Source organism: Chinchilla lanigera, unplaced genomic scaffold (assembly GCF_000276665.1).
Source record: "Chinchilla lanigera isolate Chin_1 unplaced genomic scaffold, ChiLan1.0 scaffold00046, whole genome shotgun sequence".
Taxonomy (NCBI): Eukaryota; Metazoa; Chordata; class Mammalia; order Rodentia; family Chinchillidae; genus Chinchilla; species Chinchilla lanigera.
Genome location: NW_004955447.1, coordinates 14,769,749 through 14,789,662, shown reverse-complemented (window position 1 = coordinate 14,789,662; position 19,914 = coordinate 14,769,749). Strand labels below are relative to the sequence as shown.

Below are 19,914 nucleotides of genomic sequence, written 5' to 3'. Positions count from 1 at the left end.
GGGCGGGAGAGACTTTCTGGAGTTCTGGGGTTCTTCCAGCTTCCACAAGGTTTGGGAGGTGCAGGTCGTGGTCACTGAGGCTTCAGATGTTGCCCAGGATCCAGACCCCTTTCCACGCTCGCAGGGGTGGAGTGAGGACGGAGTGTCCAAGGCCGCTGACTGTCTGGGTTTCAGCTTCGCTCCCACGGGGGTGCAGGGGGTGCTGGGAGTGGCCACTGAGGTCCCAGAAGGTGTCTGGGGCTCACCTGCCTCACACGCTAGTGGAGAGTGGCTTGGTGGACTTCCTGAAGATGTCTGGGATTCAGCCCAGCTCTCTTGGGGATCCAGGGGTGCAGGGAGTTGCCCCCAAGATCTCAGAAGGTGTCCAGGGCTTTGCCTGCCTGGCACGCTGGGGAGGCACAGTGGCAGCTCACTGGGGTTCCTCGGTATGTCCCGGCTTCAGCCTGGTGCCTGCAGGCACACTAAGGGTGTGGGGAGTGGCCCCTGAGGCCCCAGAAGGTGTCAGGGGCTCTGCCTGCCTTGCACGCTGGTTGGGGAAGTGCCGGGGAGGCTCACCAGTGTTCCTGAATATGTCCGGCATTCAGCCCGGTGCCCACAGGCACGCTAAAATGCACAGCTTTTAGATCCTTTACATCTACATCATTTTTCTGAAAAAAAATTTAGTATATATTTGCAATACACAGTAATTACATTTGTTTTGAGGAATCGGTCTGTATACGTATTGCATCATGATCATTTTGACTCCCCTCCCCTTTCCCTCCTTCCTCAGATCCCACTTCAGCTCCAAAAAGTCTGTCTCTCTACATTCTACAGTCTCTCCTTACATCTTCCCAGGAGTTCCCCTGAGTAGGAGGCTGAGGAAGGCAGGAAGTGGAAGAGCAGAATTTTTCTACTCCCATTCTGGAGGTAAAGGAGGAAGGGGGGAAGTGATTTATATCTTTTTTTTTCTTCCAAATTTATAATATGGTTTTCCTATCTGGCAAAATGGGAATATGGGTCTCCTGGCCCAGATCCTTCCTTGTTCCCTACTGTCAGGTTGGAGCCTAAGAGGAGGACAAGGAGGAAAGTATTACTGTTGAGGCCCTGCCATCCATGGAGAGCCACTCACAGTGGTGTCCCTGCGTGAGTGAGAAGACCCTGCTCAAAGTGACTGTGTTATATCTGCCAGCAAAACTGAAGTCATGCAGGTAGAAATTTAATTCTGTCTGTCTGGCACCAAAAAGCGCACAGTCACCGTCCTGGGCAGAAGCCTTCTGAGTAACTCCGCTGTGGTCTCTGTTACACTCTGTTCTCCAACGCTAGGTCCCAGGCACCATGAACTAGAAGGAAGTGAGTTCTGGAGAAATGGGGTGACACCCACGCTTCCTGACTGCTTGACTGCAAGCTTAACGCAGACGACCCCACAGATAGCGGGGGCTGTGAGTGTCCTCTCCACGGCCGTGGCAGGTTTCAGCTCCACTTGTCACCTCTTCAGAGGAGTTCACCTTTGAGGCCGCATTTGTGGGCCCTCAGAGGCACACTGTTCTTCCTGCTTTCTCCTCTTCCCTGCGTTCCCAGGATTTCGGAGCAAACATACATTGCCTCACCCTTGCAGATTTTATTCCTTATATTTGGTCAGTTAGTGATCAGGCATTCATTCCTGAACTGCAAAGTGTTTTGAGCATTCTGCAAAATTCTGAGGATAGGAGAAAAGAAATGAGTAGAGGTGGCACAGGGGTCTCATGTGCAAGTGGGCAACAGCAGACAAGCTACCTTAACAGAACGTGGGTGTCCATGAAGCTGCTTCAGTTAGTTCACACCTTGCTGCTATTTGTCCAGTTTATTTGGAACTTCACTTGGTTATTCTATCTAAATAGAAAGAAATGTAAGAAAAGAAAACCAGACTTTGGACTTAAAATCATAGATAGAAATACAGTCAGACTTCATTTATGGGATCTCTGTTTACCAATTTGCCTATTTGTAATAATTTGAAAAAAACTTATTTGCTTTCACTTCTTTTGTATGTGTACCAGAAGTGGAATTGCTTGATCATATGGTAATTTTATTTTTTTAATTTATTGCTTCTTCTAGAAGTTGCCATACTATTTTTAGAAGCATCTGTACCATTTTACATTTTTACCAATAGTGCAAAAGAGTTCCTATTTCTTTACATCCTTACCAACACTTACTTTCTGTAGTTTTCTTAGTGGCTACCCTCACGGGTATGAGATAGTAGCTCAGGTCATTTTGATTTGTGTTTCCCTGATGCTTTGTGGTTCTGCATCCTTTCATGGACTAGTTGGCATTTAGATACCTTCTTTGGAGAAATAGCTATTCAAATCCTTTGCCCATTTAAAAAATAGAGTTGTATTTTGTTGTTCAATTATAGGAGTCTCACTAGAATGACTCAAACTAAAAGTTTTCCCACACCAATTATTGATGTGGCTGTGTCAACTAGAACTGCCATATGTTACTGATGGCAGTATACGATGATACAACCATTTGAGAAAAATATTTGGCAATTTCTTATAGCATTTAGTATTGATCAGCCTATAACCTAGCAATTCTATTCCTAGTGTAAGGAATTTACCCAGCTTACGTTTTCACAGAAATGCCTTGTACAAGAATATTTAGCTTTATTCAAAAAGAGCCCCCAAGTGGAGACAATCAAATATCCATTTACAGGAGAAAATGTAAAAAAGTGTGGTATTTTCATATAATGGAATGTTTCTCATTAGCAAACTGTTGATACACTAACAGTATGGATGAATCTCAGACGTTATGCATGCAGCCAGACACAAAAGAACACACGCTGTGTGGGCCCATCTTATTAAGCTCTAGAACAGGCAAGACTGTGATAGTGGAAATGACATTTTCAGTGGGGTGTGGGGATTGACTGAAGGGGCCATGAAGGGGCTTTCTGGAGTGGTAGAAATGTTCAGTATTTTCATTTTGGTCACAATTACATTGTTGGATTTCCCTTATTGGAATGTATCAATTATATGCTCTTTAAGAACAGTGTACTTCTCTGTAGGTCAATTTTACAGTTTCAAAAACCTAAATTATATTTTTTACAATTTCCTGTGAATCTCTATTTCAAAACAATATGTTTTAAAACATACTCTATAATTTCCACTTGTTGAAACTTCTTGAGACCTACAGTGTGGACCTTGTATGGTCAATTTCTGTAAATGTTTCATGTGTCCCTTAAAAGAATATATAACAACAGTTGTAGGGTGCAATGTTGCTATATATAGGTGACTAAGGTTGACTGTTATTTGTTCAAATATTTTGTATCCTACTCACTTTTTCTCTTTCTGTGAATTACTGAGATTTGTGGTGAAAAACTTTATAATTTTTATCATTGTGAACATAGTAGTCATAGTTACTTTAAAGGCTACATCCTATGTGTCTGGCTGAGTTGCTTCTGAGTTTTTTTTTTGTTTCTTTCTTTTTCAAACCTACATAACTTACGTTATATAGGGGTGATCAAAAATATGGTGTGTTTAAATCTTAAAAGTTATTGCAGTAAAATACACATTGCCATTCATCTCCATCAGAATGCTCCCCCTCCCTTTGAACGTGCCTGTGCCGTCATTCTTGCTGCTTTCTAAAGCAGGTGTGGAAGTCCTCTTTCATGAATGTCTTTAGTTGCACTGTGGTGGCTGGCTTGATGTCCTGAATCTGTTCAAACCATTTGCCTTTCAAGGTCATTTTGACTTGAGGGAAGAGCCAGAAGTTGTGTGGCGGCTGATCTGGTGAAGAGGTGATCAGGACCCATCGTGCTGTCTTCGCGAGCCCGCCTTTCCATTGGATGGCACTCAGTAGCCCCACTCACTGTGTTTGTCATCACGCTCGTAGACATGAACACTTTCGAAACTGCTTTGGAAAGTGGCGAGAATAGTGGGATGTGGTCAGAGTGGGGAGGAGTACTTGGAGGGGGATTAATGGTAATGTGTTTCCTACTATAATACATTTTTAAAGTTTTCCCATTCACCCTATTTTTTGATCACCCTTTATATGCACTGCTATGCCTTGTCATACTGATGGGATGCTGTGCATTTTGTATAAAGAACTGTGGATTCTGTTGAAGGTGAGCCCTTTTCTCTCCGAGGCTTCCTCTGTTTCTGATAAGCATATAGAATGGGGCAGACCTCCTTAATCCAGTGAGGGCGGGGAGGACTGCAGTGATGGGAGGCTGGGTTCTGATGTGTTTTCAGCCTTCGTGCCCTTCAGGGATTGTTACCTGGGCCCTTTTTCAAGTGACCCCACCCCCAGCTCCAGGCAACTGCAGAGCTGTCTGGATAGCCCGCTTCTCTCTGGTTGATTAAAACCATTTATCAATCGGCACATGCTCAGAGGGGCAGAATGTTGACCTCATACCTCTGCTTTTCCTGTCTTGCTCAGATCTTCTCAGCCTATAATTGGACACAAAGTCTGCTCAGGTCATATGCTCTACACAGCTGCTTTCTCCTTGGCTTCTCAGTTTTGCTCGGTGCTCCTGATAAACCAGATGTCTCAAAAGAGCAGTGCGAAATGTCTGAGTTGTTTTCATTTTTTTTGTCTTTTTGAGACAGGATCTTGCTATGCAGTTCAGGCTGGCCTTGAGCTCACTTTGTAGCCCAGGCTGGCCTCAAACTCACAATGATCCTCCTGCCTCAGCCTCCCGAGTGCTGGGATTATAGGTGTGCGCCACCATGCCTGCCTGCCAGCAAGTTTTTAAAATATTTTTTTTACCAGGCTTTTCTAATTGTACTGAATGGGAAGTTGATTGGACTCAAGGTAGTCCCTCAGAGCTGAGAAGCCTGCTCTAAGGACACATGGGGCTGCCACGGGCCAGCATCCACTGACAGCCTGAGATTTGGAGGGATTTCTTCCAGTGTCATTGCCAGACAGCTAGACAACTAGAGTGCTGTCTTATTTTACTGGGTTTTGTGACAGTCACGTTTGAATCTGGGGTTGTCTCCTGTATATTTCCCTCCTCCATTCCAGTTAAATCCTTCAGTCATGCTGTGGTTTTCAATCACATTGGATTGTGTATGGGCTACCGAAAGGGAGCTCCTTAACCCGGTGAGTTCTGTGATTTGTATTTGAGCAAAAGTGCCTTCACTACCTCTGGGAGAGGAGACAGCCTAATGCTTCTTGCATTTACTCCCTGCTTGAATTTAGGCCTTCTGGCTCCTTGGGTTTTAGCTAAACTACCATGAAGAATAAATGTGAGAAGTCTGGTCTGCCTGTAAGATTATACAAGTCTCAGTATTCATGGGTGTGATGCTCTTTACCCCTTCAAAAGTGGGAACCATATGGAAATTTCATATTTCTTAAATCTAGCTGGCAACCTCAGCAAAAATGAGCAAACAAACAAAAAGATCTCTTTGTGCTGACTTCTGCCAAGGAACAGAACACAGATTTATATTAAAGGGTTCCAAGAGAGGCTGAAAGATGTAAAACATCTTGATGTTTTGTTTTTCCTCTCCAGTTCACAGGAGCAGTGGTTCCCTGGTTGTCAGCAGTTGCCCCATTTCCTGGTGCGCTCACCACTGAGGGTGAATTTTCCTTTGTATAAGAAGATTTTGGTGGAGAATTATCCAGAGCAAAAGGACTCACTTTTTCGAAGATAGGTAAGTCACCTGTGTAGAAGATGGGGCAGCAAGGACTAGAGGCTGTTTCACTGACTGTGAACGCAACTGCAGAGGGGGTAGTACGTTTTGCACTAAATATTAAGCTAAATGATCCTTCTCACTGATGATTTTCCAACTCTAGATTTAATTCGTTGCCCCTCGCCTTGCCACCTGAGTAACCTTGTAGAAGTCATTTGTATTCTTTCATTCATAAAAGAAAATTTCATAGACATGGCACGTAATATAAAAACGTTATCTTTGTTTAGTGTTTTGTTGCTGTATGAAACTGGCCTTGCATCTCATGGTGACTTGGGACTGGAGCACTTCCATGTTCAGTACTCCTTCTCTGAGCATTGGGGGCAGAAGGCATCCTCACCTGCCTGCCTTCTAAGAAGAACATCATTCCATTCTTTGCCTGGTGTCTGCTGCCTACTCTTTGGGAGCTAGGGGAAGGGACAGAAGTTAAAGACAAGACCCAAGGGCTGCATATAACAACTAAACTGTATTTGGTTTTATGGCAAACATTATTTTAAGTATTTAGATGCATTATTTGACTTAATCTATACACCAAAACTTGTGAGGTAGGTATTATGCCTGCTGTATGACATTTCTCCTTAGGTGACATGCCCCTTCGGGAGTCACTTAAAAGAATATAAGCAACTGCTTTTTTATCATAATTTCAGAGATTTTATTGGATGGTAGGAATCTGAGGGTTTTTAAATTTCTATTCTTTTATAATGCATATGATAGCTTCTATAATAATAAGGTAAGTTTTGGAAATAAATGATGGATTTTTTTTGAGAGAGGGTCTCCCTATGTAGTTCAGGCTGGTCGGCAAACTCGTAGTGATCCTCCTGCCTCAGCCTCCCGAGTGCTGGGATTATAGGCATGTGCCACCATACTTGGCTGAATGATGGATTTTTAAATTCCTTGTTAAACACCGTCAGGGAGCTGGGTCTATTTTAGATGCTTATTCCCATCAGTGAACAACACAAGTGTAGATCCCCGCCCTCTGGAGCTTGTGTCCTGGTGTGAAGGGGAACAGTAAGTTGTGCACAACAAACATATGACTAGGACGTTAGAAGTCAGTGTGAATATGGGGGAAGAATAGAGTAGAGCAAGGGGTTTGGAGGTTTTGGAGGTGGCTCCAGTTGTTGTATTCAATCAAGTCGCTAGAAGAAGTCTCGGGGAGGGAAGAGGGGAAGTCAGGAGGGGCCCTGGGCATGGTGCAGGCGGAGGGAGTGGGCGTAGCCCAGAGCAGAGTGCTGGAGAAGAGTGGCTGAGGTGAGTGGGGAGAGGCAGTGTCAGTCCAGAGGAAATAATGACATTTCCATGGCTTAGGTGCTTCTCAGTCCGTTTTCTACTGCTATGCAGTTTGATCAAAAAATACGATTTAGGAGAGTGGGCATACTGTGAGTCTGTAATGCTAAATGAAATGAATCAGACATAGCAGGCTCAATATTGTATGGTTTCTCTCATATGAGAAATTTAAAGTATAAATAATTTAAAGAGTGAACTATAAGAAAGATGATAGGAAGCAAGGAGATAGACTCGGAGCTGGGAAGGGGACCTGGCAATGGGGGGAGATGGAAGGCAGGGAGAAAGGGAAGGTGAAAAGGATTGAGATGTGATGTGTGTGTACCAATATCCCACATATCACATATACCAGTACTTTTAAAAAAAGAATATGATGAATGTTTAAAAAAAAATTATCAGAGTAAAAGACACATGGCCATGAACCACCCCCAGGACCCGCCTCTTGCTTTGAACACACTCATCCCATCATTCTTGCCACTTTCTGAAGCAGTTCTGGATGTCCCCTTTTATGAGTGTCTTTAGTTGCACGGCCGTGGCTGCCTTGATGTCCTGAATCCATTCAAGCCATTTACTGTTCATGGCCCCTTTGGCTTTGGGGAAGAGCCAGAAGTTGCGTGCCGCCAAATCCAGTGCATAAGGTGGACGAGGATGTCCAGTGCTGTCTCTGTGAGCTTGCCTTTCCATTGGGTGGCAGATGGCAGCAGCATTTATTGTGTTTTTTGAAAATCATACCTCATAAAGACGCTCCCAAAGAGGACTTCTAGAACTGCTTCAAAAAGTGGCAAGAATAATAGGATAAGTGTGTTAGACATGAGGGAGTCTTTAGTGGGGAGGCGTGGTTAATGACAACGTGGCTTTTCTGTAATAATTTTTAAAAAAATATTCACTGTATATTTTGATCACCCCTTGCATAACACAATACCTGGCTAATTTATAAGGAATAGACTTCTGGGCCTATGGCTGGCCCAACAAGAGGCTGGGAAGTTGGAGAGCACGGCACTGTGATCTAGTGAGGGCCTTTGTGGAGCGGCATCTCATGGCGGAGGTGGAAAGGCAACAGAGGGCAAGAGTGAGGAGCAAGGGAAGGCCAAGTTCACTTTTAGGACAAGTCAACTCTCAGAATAACTAACTCAGGACACAAGCTGTGAGGACACGTTTAGTCCATAGCAGATACATAAGAAATACGTCCTTGCTTTTTTCTTCCTTTCTTCTGTTGTACACACACACACACACACACACACACACACTAGACCTCCACCACCAAACTAGTTTGCTAAGGCTCCCATAACAAACTACCGGAAGCCAGATGGCTTAAAGCAACAGAAATTTCTTTCCCAGCTCTGTAAATTAGAAGTCCAAAATTGAATTAGAGCCGTCCTCCCTCTGAGACATGTTGGAAGGGGATTGTTACCTCTTCTGAACTTCTGCTGGTTCTTAGCATCCTTGGCATTCTTCAACTTGCAGCTGCACCCTCTGATCTCTGCCTGTTGTCACATGGCTTCCTGCTGTGTGTCTGCCTCTTCAAATGGTCATCTTCCCTCTTCTTTAAGAAACCAGACATCCTGGATTAAGGGCTCACCCTATTCCTTTGTGACTTCATCTTAACTAATCTCTACTCACCCTGTTTCCAGTAAGGTCAGTTTCTGTGGTACAGAAATCAGGGCTTCACCTTATCTTTTGGCGGGCACGGTGCAACCCATCATAGTGACTTTAAATAATACAAATGGATCTTACTGTGCACATCTTACAAGTGGAGAGAAGGCTCAGAAAGTGCCATGGACTTGCCAAAGACCGGAGTCAGTAATCCTGAGCCAGGTTGTGTGATTTCACATGCTGCTCTTTAGCTACTGTGCTGTGATGTCAGGATGAAGCTGACCGGAACTGCCCCGGCCCTGGGCGGGCGTTGTGCAAAGGTAACATGGTAGTCACCTTCTGTATTGCATAACACCAAGGCAAATCAAAACTGCTTCTGCGTCTCTGCATTCCCATCAAAGGGAAACTAGAAGCCTTACCTGCAGCTTACCCCACTTTGCATTTCATTTCATGCCATGACAAACATAGGAAACAGATGCTTTTCACTTGTTAAGATTTTTTCCAGGGAAATAATATTGCAATATCTGTAGCATGAAGAACATTTTGTGACAAGAACACATATTTTTTCCTCACCAACATAGGAAAAATTATACATACGTGTAATATATATTATATATAAATATACAGTCTGAGTCCGTGGCTTTTTGCAGTGGAATTAGAGGAATTTTGAAAGTTTTTGCTTTTCAGTATATTTAAAGATGCCTTCTAAAGTCTTGTAGCTTATTTAAGGCCATGTCCTGAGGCCTACACCTCGGAAAGGAAGGATTCATGACAGGCCTGAACGTTTTCCACACCTGTAAGGGCGCGTGTTGAGTCACACTCCTGGGCCTGGCTGACTGGATAAACAGTCACGAACAGGAACGTTTAAAAGCAGCTCAAAGCCAAGTATTCAGCCCGGAGGGCACAAGGACATCGTAGGAAGACAATATCCTAAGGTCCAAAGCTGGGAAGATGAGAGAGCACGGAAGCCGAGCGTGAGGCGCTCGGAGTGTTCAGAAGGTGGGTGAGGAGGGCTCTCGAGGCCTGTGTGTCTGCTGCTTTGACTCCACCCTGATGGGTGGGTAGAGCGGGCGCTGGGAGGACCAGGCAGCCTTCACCTGCCCTTCTGAAGTGTGGGTTGGCCCATGTTTTTGGTGCTGTTGTGTTATAGTTTCCCTTTCAAGTCCTTTCTTTTTCCCCTCTGTTCTAAATGTGTTTTTATGCCCCGTAAGCTCTGGGCTTTGCTTTCTGTTTAAGAGCTGACTGCTTTGGATCTCTGTGTTGAAGCATTTGTTCTTCTGAGTATAAAAAGAGCCAAAAAGGAGGACACTGCCTCTCTTCCAGAGATCCTTCTGTTCTCTGTTGACACTGGGTTTGATCCTGAAAGTATGTGGAGATCTTACGGTCTTTGTATTCTTGTACTGAATTAAAATGTCTTTGTCTTTGTCTGGCGTCGCTGCCGCAGAGTGCCCCTCTCCGCAGCCGGCTGGGCCACGCGGCCTGCTTGGCCTTCGTGTGTGGTAAACACAGGCCCTCAGCTGACTGCGGACGGCCAGTCGGTGCTTGGTGGCTGCAGCTACACAGCCGCTCTGTTGCTGTGAAGGTGCGCGGTGTGGGCAGGCGGATGGCCTGAGGTACTTCTGTGCTGCAGGCGTGGGGGAAGTGCTGCACTTCTCACAAAGAGACCGAGAGGTGGCCAATGCTAGAATGCGGAGAGCTGTTTCATCCTCTTAGCCCTACCGAGTGGGAACAAAATCCTCCCCTTACTTCTGAAGATGACGGGTGCTTTAATTTTAATAGTTTCTATATTCAGGTAAAATTCACGTACTATAAAATTAATCATTTTAGGGTTCAAACCAGGCGTGATGGTGCACACCTGTAATCCCAGCACTCTGGGCTGAGGCAGGGAGATCACAAGTTGAAGGCCAGCCTGGGCAACTTACTGACTTAGTGAGACCCTCTCTCAAAATAAAAAATAAAAAAGGGCTGGGGATGTAGCACCGTGTGAAGGCCTTGGGTTCAATGCCCAGTGTCACAAAAGAAAACAAACAAACGCAAGCAAGTCAGTGGCAGTTAGTACCTTCACAGCGTTGTACAACCATCGTCTGTCTCATTCCAAAGCGCTTGCATTACTCCAAAGTAAAGCACCATAGCCGTTAGGCAGTTGTTCCCCGTCTCTTCTTCCCCTCAGCCTCTGGCAGCCATTGATCTGCTACCTCTATGGGTTCTAGATATTTCATGTAAATAGAATCAAATAATACGTGGCCCTTTGTGTCTGATAAAACACTTATGACTAATCAAATTATTTATTGTTTTCTTTGATACTCTTATCATTATAATATCTTTCTAGTTGCAACCTCCAAGAAAACTTGCTTCTCTTTAGTTTTATGAGACAAAGGGCAGTTTGAAACTAAGCTCCCTAATCTTAAAGGGTGTGGAGAATTCAGTTCTGTCTTATTTCAGTTCTGGCACAGGGTTAAACCCCCCGCCCCCCCGGCACCTTCTCTCCCCTACCCCGACTCACGCCATCATTCTAGTGGTCTGAACTCCAGTTTATCCCTCCATCCAACTGAACCTGTAATTGATATTTTGGCATCAGCATAGTTGGAGATTATATTGCTAGGCTAAGCCTCAAAGCGTAGTCCCTCCCTAGGGAGTTAGGTGACACCAGCCGTTGAAGATGAAAATTTGAGGAATACTTTTACACTGTCATCTCCTGGGGGCCTGTCCCCAGCCCTCCTCCGGGTGAAACAGTGGCTGCTGGGGAGGGTTCTGGGGGCTCCGGGATGTGCGCAGTGAGGCTTGAAAGGCGATTCCTCTCCCCATCTGCCCAGTGTAACCTGAGAGGGTTGCACAGATGACGCTGGCCGAAGGGGGAAACGGGGATGGCAAATGGGATTCTGAGGGTACTGAAGTTGTCTCAGTAAACCCCCTTGTGCTAGCAGAGGCCTGCTGGTCTAACACTGTAGAGCCAAGAATGAGGTTGATGTAGAGCTAGTGCTCAGGAGCGGCCACCTCAGGTGTTCCTCCTGGGAGGGAGCTGTTATTATGCTGCAGCAGGGGCCACAGTTAAATACAGGGTGAGCTCTGGCTGGTCTCCATCAGATGGTGGGTGATTATCGTGTGCTGTGTTGTGAGTCATCACCTATCTGCTCCAGAAGATCTCGTCTAGCAGCCTGAAAATACCACCTTCAGAGTAACCAGTGGGTTTGAAATCGAACAGAACTGATGCGTAAAGGCAGGGCATTTCTGTGATTTCCCCTCTTTTTCCCTTCCCTCTTCATCAATAGGTATGGAGTGTCCAGTGGGCCAGACTCTGCAGTGAGGCTTAGAGCTATGAGGAAAGACTGTGTTGTCCTGGAGGTCATGCCACACACCTCTCCTTGTGCCATGTTCTGCTCTTCCTAGAGCTCTAGGCTGTTGTGGACTTTCGTGCTTGTCTGTCTCCCACAGAGAAGGCAGCTTCCAAGGCCAGAGTCCTTCCTGCCATGGAGCCTGTGGAGCCAGCATGGCCTGGCAGATACTCAGGGCATTGCCACGTGAACTGGACCTCACTGATCTGAATTCAGATATGTAAACAGATAACTGGATGCAAGGTGATTACTGATATTTGAGAGAATTTTGCACGGAGTGCTGGGGAACACAAAGGGCAGAGTAAACAACTGCCACAGGGAGCCCCAGGGCCTCCCAGAGGTGTCATCTGAGCCGCTTGAAAGATGAGAACCTGTTTGCCAGACAAACAAGGGGGGCACACAATCTCCAGAGGTCACATGGTGTGACCACAGCTTCTTGGGAGGGGCTCTTTGATCCTCTAAATCCTGCCCTTGCTTTCCTGAATGTAACTTTAGAAAACAAGGGCTTGATTCTCCCCCAGCTTTGGCTTAATTTTAAGCCTGGGACCCAGCAGACATCTCTTCTACAAAACGATAGCCTTAGTTCTTACAAGGGTGAAAGCCAGGAAGAAATGGTGGCCTTGGGTTCCCTATTCCTAAAATGCCACCTCTTTTAATCTTTCTTTTCCTTATTAAAATAAATCAACACAATTTTACTTCTTTTCTAAATTGGCTCAAGTATAGCCTAGACTGCACTTTTGTGATCTTTTCACCATTTGAACAAATGTGCTGAAAGCTCCCCCTACCCAGGCTGATATTGAAGAAACAATAAGATGGTTTTTTCACCCCCAAGGAGACCAAAATTGACCGGACACAAAAAACCAAAGTCAAGGGCTGGGGATGTGGCTCAGTGGTAGAGCTCTTGCCTTGCGTGCACAAGGCCCTGGGTTCAATCCCCAGCACCACCAAAAACAAAAAAAAAAAACACCACAAAATAAAGTCAGCCTAGCAGTGGTCTTCCTCTACTGTTTCCTTCGAAGCAAAATCTTTCCGTTCTGTGTGTGCACACCAACTCAGTGTTAAGCACTTTGAAATACATGACTTCCATCATCATGTCCCTTGTGACTCCCAGACAGTTGGCTCCCTGCTGTAAAGGCCCTGTGGCTGCATGAGGCTCACTCCAATAATCCAAGCGAATCTCCCCATCTCCCTTAACATCATCTGCAGAGTCCCCTTTGCCATGTAAGATAACCTGTCCACGGTCTCCAGGGATTCGAAAGCAGCCAGGTTTGGGGGCCACTATTCTACCCGCCCCAGGGCACAAGTTCCTCAGTAGCACTGCCAGCCGTTAGGGGAATCAGCATCTGTTCTTTAAGGGATCCCAGGAGGACATGAACCCTCTTGCAGAACGAAACAGTTTTCACCTGTGATACACAACCATGGCTAAACTGTGGACTCTGTATAGCAGTCTCTACCATGATAGCAATAAACACCACTAAAGGCCTCTTCCGTCAAAGTTCTCAAGACTTTTAAAGCTCTATATAAATATGAGCCTAGTTACATTGAAGGAGGAGCACAAGTCATCACTCTGCAGTGAGTTTTCTCTCTACAAGAAGGTGTATGGTGATGGGGGTTTTAACTTGGGATTATGTCATGGCTACTGCCCAACAGATTTCAGCAACGTCTGTCTAGTGCTGCAGTCAGGGAGTGAGGCATGATACAGATGTTAAACAGGAGCGTAGGTATGAGGAGGTTTTTCATGTAAAGACTCAATGAGAAGAGGCTGACCATGAGGAAAAGTGGAGAAATAAAATAAGAAATGAAAGAAATAGACCAAGGAATAAGGAAATTATTGAAGTCTAACATGTCATGAAAAATTTGTTCTACAAGGCTTCAAGAAAAAACATAAACATTGTTCTATACGTAGTAAACTAGGTAATCTAAGGAAGGAATTCGGTTTTGAATAAGTACAATAGGAAGACTTTATAGATCTCCAAAGAAGTGAACTTTTTCCTACAAAATACAGGCATCAAAGATCTTTGAAATTTCACATAGATTTATGATACCTGATGCGAAAGGGCGGTGATGTAAGATTAATTATTTTCAGCTTCCCTATTACTGTACCTCAAAGTTATGCGGTTCCCCTGGGGCAGGAACGATATCTAGTTAATCTGGGGGGCCCCATCTTAGCTCACAGTTCGGCATATTGCGGATTATGGGTGTGTAGCACCCAGCAAGACAATTACAGAGTTAGCCTCTGAGTGTCATAGCACTGATTTATCTATACAGAATGACTGCCAGAAGAAAGATGTGTGAGACAAGAAATAGAGTATGATATGAAGCAGCAGAGTTTTGAGAATTTTATGGGACACATAACGAGATTTTCTTCATTTCCAAATTGTTCTTTTCATTATAGCATATAATCCACCCCCCCCCCAAATGCAGTACGAATTGAAAATAAAGCAAGTATATTGAGATTCAGTTGTTGCTATTAATTTATGAGGCTCATTCTTCAGCAGAATTGTAAATTGCTACTTGTTTAATCTCAGGACTCACTTGCAAGCAGTCAAAGTGGCAAGATCCAAGAATACTTATAGGCAGCTATGTTTTATTTAGGAAATCAGGGGAAAGTCTCTTCTTTTTAATGTTCCAATACTAGAACCTCCTCTATCCTGCCTCTGTTGAGAATATAACTTTGCTAAGAGAGATCTATGACTTATGTCTCCTTTTCTGTCCTCTGTCTGCACAGTTTGATATCACAGACTTAATGGAAACTGAGGAAGTAGTTGATGACTCAGACTGGATGGAAAACTATACCAATATGAGCACGGTAAAAGTCAGTGTATGTAGGCATAAAATGATTAAAAACACATTCTCATGTAGAGTGAGATACAGTGGGTATAGTGAGTAGGCTGTAAAAAGCAAAGTCACAGGCAGTAGTTTTGGTATACAGTGGCGATAGATCTACAAAAGAGATTGCATAACTGATTTCAGACCAATCCAACAGAGGGCATTTCTAAGTCAAGCCAGGAAATTGCATTGAAAAGCAGTATTGTGCCATTCACAGAAATGTGACAGTGGTAAAAGGTAAACAAAGAAAAAGTAACAAAGCCCCAAAGTGTTCAATTCTTCAGGAATACTGGCATTTTTAAGGTTAGGAAGTATGGAATAATTCAGCTAAAGAAGCAGCAAAGAGATACCTAAAAGGAATCAAAATTGCATGAGGGGCCATTAATACTATAGCTGCTTTCGGAAGTAAACAAAATGAAAAGTAAAAATAAAAGCATAGTGCTGTGCTCTGAATCCCCCCGCCCCCGCCAATTCCTGTGTTAACATCCTAATCTGGAATGTGATGGTGTTAGATGGCGGGGCCTTTAGGAAGTGATTATGACGGGGGCGCAGAAAGATGAAAGATGCTTCAAATAGCTGGCTATGCCCTCAACCAGGTAAGGACACAGCCAGAAGATGCCACCAGTAAACCAGAGAGCCCTTACTGACACTGGATCTGCAGGCACCTTGGACTTCTAGCCTCCAGAACTGTGAGAAATAAATTTCTGTGCCTTAGAAATCACTGGTCTATGCTGTTTTGTTACTGTAGCCAGAGTGGGCTGAGACACATGGGAAATAGAGTTAGCTCTTTGAAAAGATCTCTTCGATCTCCTGAACTAGTTAATACTTCTTGGATTGATCTGGTCAGTTCCAGTGGAGAGATGACATTTATGTGCAGAGTATGTTAGTTATAGCAGTAAGTTTGATAGCATTACGAGAGGGTGAAAATAATAAATTTAGGACTTCATAAAGGAATAGACCTTTGTGTTACAATGTTGATTAAAGGTATGTGAAATATATTGTTTGATGCTTTTCATTTTCCACAAGTGATGTGAGTCCTTTAAAATAAGAACTTGAAGTGGAACAGGTCAAGAAAAAGATGTGACGAAGGAAATAAGTCATACTGTGATGCACAGGTAGGGAGGACACAAATCCTGCTCAATACAGCCACGGTTCCAGAATATGGGAGTTTCCAGGCACAGAGGGGAGTGTCATAAGAATATGGCTATAGCTCTGAGGGAAAAGATAAATTACCTCATGGCAAAATGTTGTAGGTAACAGCTGATCAAAGCTGTAGAAATTCCAAGGATCAGCAGTTTGAGGTTTATGGAAATGTGGTTAATACTGAAAAAGATACGAGGAGTTGGGAAAATATGACATTAAGGCATTGGGTGATTACTGTACCAAGTAGGAAGATAGGTGCCAAAGGAACCTAAAAGCATGAGCTGGAACAGCAGGTGGAATTTCCTAAAGAAGCAGAACTTCACATGGAAACACTTGTAATGGCGATATCGGAGTACAAAGATGAACCACATTAGTCTGTTTTCTGTTGCCATAGCAAAATACCCAAGGCTGAGTATATACTTTGTAAAGAAAAGAGGTTTATTTAGCTTACAGATTTGGAAGTTTCAGGGCACAGAGCAGCTCCTGCTCTGCTCTGGTGAGGGTCTCCTTGGCCGTGTCACATCACGGCAGATGGCATCATTGCTGGAGTGTGGGCGAGAGGAAGATACCTGATGGTGAGAGAGAGGCGGAGAGCGGGAAGGGGTCAGGCTTGTGGTTTTATAACAGCTCACTCTCTCGAGAACAGCCAGGGTCCTACAGAAGCTACTAAAGTCCTTGCTGAGGACAGTGTTCGCAGTGACCCAGTCCTTTCCCATGGGGTTCTACCTCCGAGATGCCACCACCTTTTAATACACTGAGCACCCAGCTTCCAACACCTGAGCTTTTGGGGGACACACTCAAACCACAGCCACAACCTTGACCTTACACAAAGTGCTCAAAAAGTGTTTTTGCTGGCCCAGTGTATTTTTTGCCCTCATAATATCTATGAGAATGAATATCTGCGAAGAATTTTGAGTTACTGGAAAAAAAATGCAGGGACAGTACAAAATGCTATTCGTGGATCATTACTGTTTTATAAACCTGTTCTCTTCTCCTGGCAGTATTATGAGAAAGAATAGAACTCTTTGGATATGAGGGATCATTTTGAAACAAAATAATTGAAATGTGAGAAGGCTGTAAATTTGCGTTTTTGTGAAGTTGAGTTTTTCTTATGGATAGTTTGGGGATTAAGTAGTTTCATTCAGTGTGAATATTGATGCTGCTAATCGTAAAATGGAATGTGATTCTGAGCTGATGCTTCCTGTCCTTTTCAGGTCTGAGGAATACAGTAAATTTTTCCCTCAGGGCATGAGTCACCAGTTTGATGTGCAGTTTTTATAGACTGTGAAAGGCAATAATAACTTTGGTGTTTCTTTACAGGTACCACTGTGTTTCTTCCCTCTCTTTCGTTGTATCACGTATTGTATGCATGGCCACGGTAAAGGTAATGCTCTTGTTTCCACTGGTGTGGAAGATGTAGGGCAGAATTGATAGTAGCGTTGTGGAACACTGTCACCCCCCATTTCCAAAGCTTTGTGTTCATAGATTTGCATGCTGTACCTTTTATTTCAGTAACATTTAACAAAGCCATGGCCACGGAGGAAGTTAAACTTGCAAAGGCTGTCCACAGTGAGGCTCTGAGTGCCAGTGTTTCAGGTATGGATTGAAGTGGCTGTTCTGAGTTGCAAATTAAAGAGACAGAGCCATCTTTTTCCTGTTGTTTTCAGTATACAAAAATACCTGGATTAAAAAAAAAAAATACCTGGATATACCCACAGGTAACTTGTACCATAATCTCATGCCTCTAGGAAGTAGCAAAGTGCCCAGACATAAACAGAGCCAAAGCAGCTAAAGCAGATGCTGGTCACCTGCTGCACTAAACTCCTTGGGGCGCCCTTTGGTCCCAGCACCTAGTGATTGTCTCTTGGTGTAAAATCCTATCAGGTTTGATTAGCAAATTTCCCATCTCACCAGAACAAGAAACAATAAAAAGGTGAAGCAAAGGTGAGACTCAGACACCCCAACCAGTAAGAAATGAGTTGAAGTGTGACAGAAAGGAGAAAGCATGTTTAAATAGGCATGTTTTACAGCGGAGGGACCATCGAGAGAGGTGGACTACCCTTGTGTATTTCAGCTTCTCCTGAAGATACATTTCATTGCATCCAAGTGTAATAGTATTGGTCCTGAGACATTAAGTACAATATTCTATTTAATGTGTAATCTTCTAGATAGAGAAATTTCCACTCAGGATACTCTAGCTTTTGAAAAAAAATTGATAGTAGGAAGGATAACTATCCTTAGTTTAATTAACCTTATTCTTCACTAAAATAAAAAATATCCTAATGCAGTGCATTGAATAGGCATTGCAATACATCTATATTAGTAGTGATCAGAACATTTTGAGGCTGAGGCAGGAGGATCCCCACGAGTTCAAGGCCAGCCTGAACTGCATAGCGAGACCCTGTCTCAAAACAAACAAACAACCAAAAAAGGAAATACCTTTAGGAAAGTAGAAGTCAAAATTAGGACTAGAGGAGTTAGGGAAAACATTCTCTGTAATACTCGCACTAACCTTTGCTTCCCTGTCTCTTCACCCTCATCTCACCTCACACATCCTCCAGCAGTCTGTGATGTCACAGCGTATTTGCGGAAAGCCAGGCCCCAGTGTAATTTTCTGTGACTTAGACAGTGGCACTTTTACCACATCCCTTGGGAGGTTACAAAGTCTGCTAGCTCTCTTCATTTCCTTATTGTAGAGAGTGAGTTTGTTTCTGAAAATATATTTTATTTTTCTTGATTATATTACTCCATTGATGATATATGTCTTATATTTCCCCATGAGAAATCACAGATTTGCTTTGCTGTAAATCTAGTTCCTCTGGGCGGTTCTACAGTTATTTGTCATTTGGTGACATAAGGGAGTTGATTTTCTCGAGCATCCCTTATTTGAATCCCAGATAAGCCTGATTTTACTTTTAGATTTAAAGAATGTACATTAAATTGAGCGGCAGTACACCTCCCATCGTTAAGCTGTCATTTCTTGTTATTTCTTTGAGAAATTGTGCAGTGTGTTGGCCATGAACCTCAGAGAGAGGAGCAGACACCTTCTCGCGAAGGAATGTGTGTGACCAGGGGTCTCTGACAGTGGAGGTTGACTCTTGCATTAAATCAAGGAAGAAGCAGACCCATGATGATCTCATTCCACCCTTCCACAGTAGAGTAGTATTTTTCCACTAATCTGTTCCCTTGGATCAGGTGGGGGAGATTTTCTAACACGGAAATAGGAGGAAATGTAGGGGAAAATAGGAAATCAACACTGAACTGCTTAGTACCTGTGGAGGAGCAGACATACATAAAACTTTCCACAGAAGAGCTCTTGTGCTGTATCTATGAGTTGTTATTATTTGCTGTGGTCTAGATACTCTGTTGGATGTCACAAATTCCATTTCTCTTAGTGCTATGGCCATATCCTTTCAGTAGCCATGGGATGGAAAAAGAAATTTTGGTTTAGTAGCCATAGGATGGAAAAAGAAATGATTTTTTTAACCAGTTAAGCAATAAAAGATGTATGCCCTTAAAGTTGAAGGGAAAAATAATTGGCATAGAAAAACTGTACATTTCAAAATGAGACCAAAATATTAAGTGCAGGGTGCTGTTCTGCTTTTAGTGATTCAGATCTGAGTCTGAGCAGTCATAAGTTGCTCAGTAGTTAGTAGGAATTTTCCTCTGGTTTTCATTCATCTGGGAACTTGGTATTTTATTAGTCTCCTGGTTTTTGTCTGTATTTTGGTTCATTCCTGTTTAACACACCTGGGATGGAGCAGCACTTTGAGGGTAGCCGTCCCATACCTTGTCACAAATGTAACAACAGAGCTCTATTAAAGAAGGCTGTCTCTGCAGAGACACTTCTCGATTACACTGCTGTGGTGGGGTGAACAGAAAACAACCACTTGAGTGAGGTGTAGGCCAAACCCAACCCAACCCAACCCAACCCAACCCAACCCAACCCAACCCAACCCAACCCAACCCAGAGTTCTGAGCTGCATTCTTGAAGATTTTGATTCAGTAGCCTGGGTGAACTTAGGACTATTTTTGTATGTTTAAAATTTATTAGTACATGTTTGCAGTACATAATAGATGCATTCAATGTAGGGATTGGC

The 19,914-nt window shown here is 43.7% G+C and overlaps 1 long non-coding RNA gene and 1 other non-coding gene across 2 annotated transcripts in view; both read left to right on the top strand.

Annotated features, from left to right (window-relative positions):
- The first annotated feature begins 784 nt into the window (after positions 1-784).
- LOC102028699 overlaps positions 785-19,914 on the top strand; it is a 56,057-nt gene continuing 36,927 nt past the window's right edge. Inside the window, exons 1-2 of the long non-coding RNA XR_262433.2 lie at positions 785-906; positions 5,459-5,600. This is a non-coding gene — a long non-coding RNA (uncharacterized LOC102028699). The remainder of the gene's footprint in view (positions 907-5,458; positions 5,601-19,914) is intronic.
- Trnaa-ugc lies at positions 12,718-12,789 on the top strand. Its single transcript has one exon. It is a non-coding gene; the product is annotated as a tRNA-Ala (tRNA).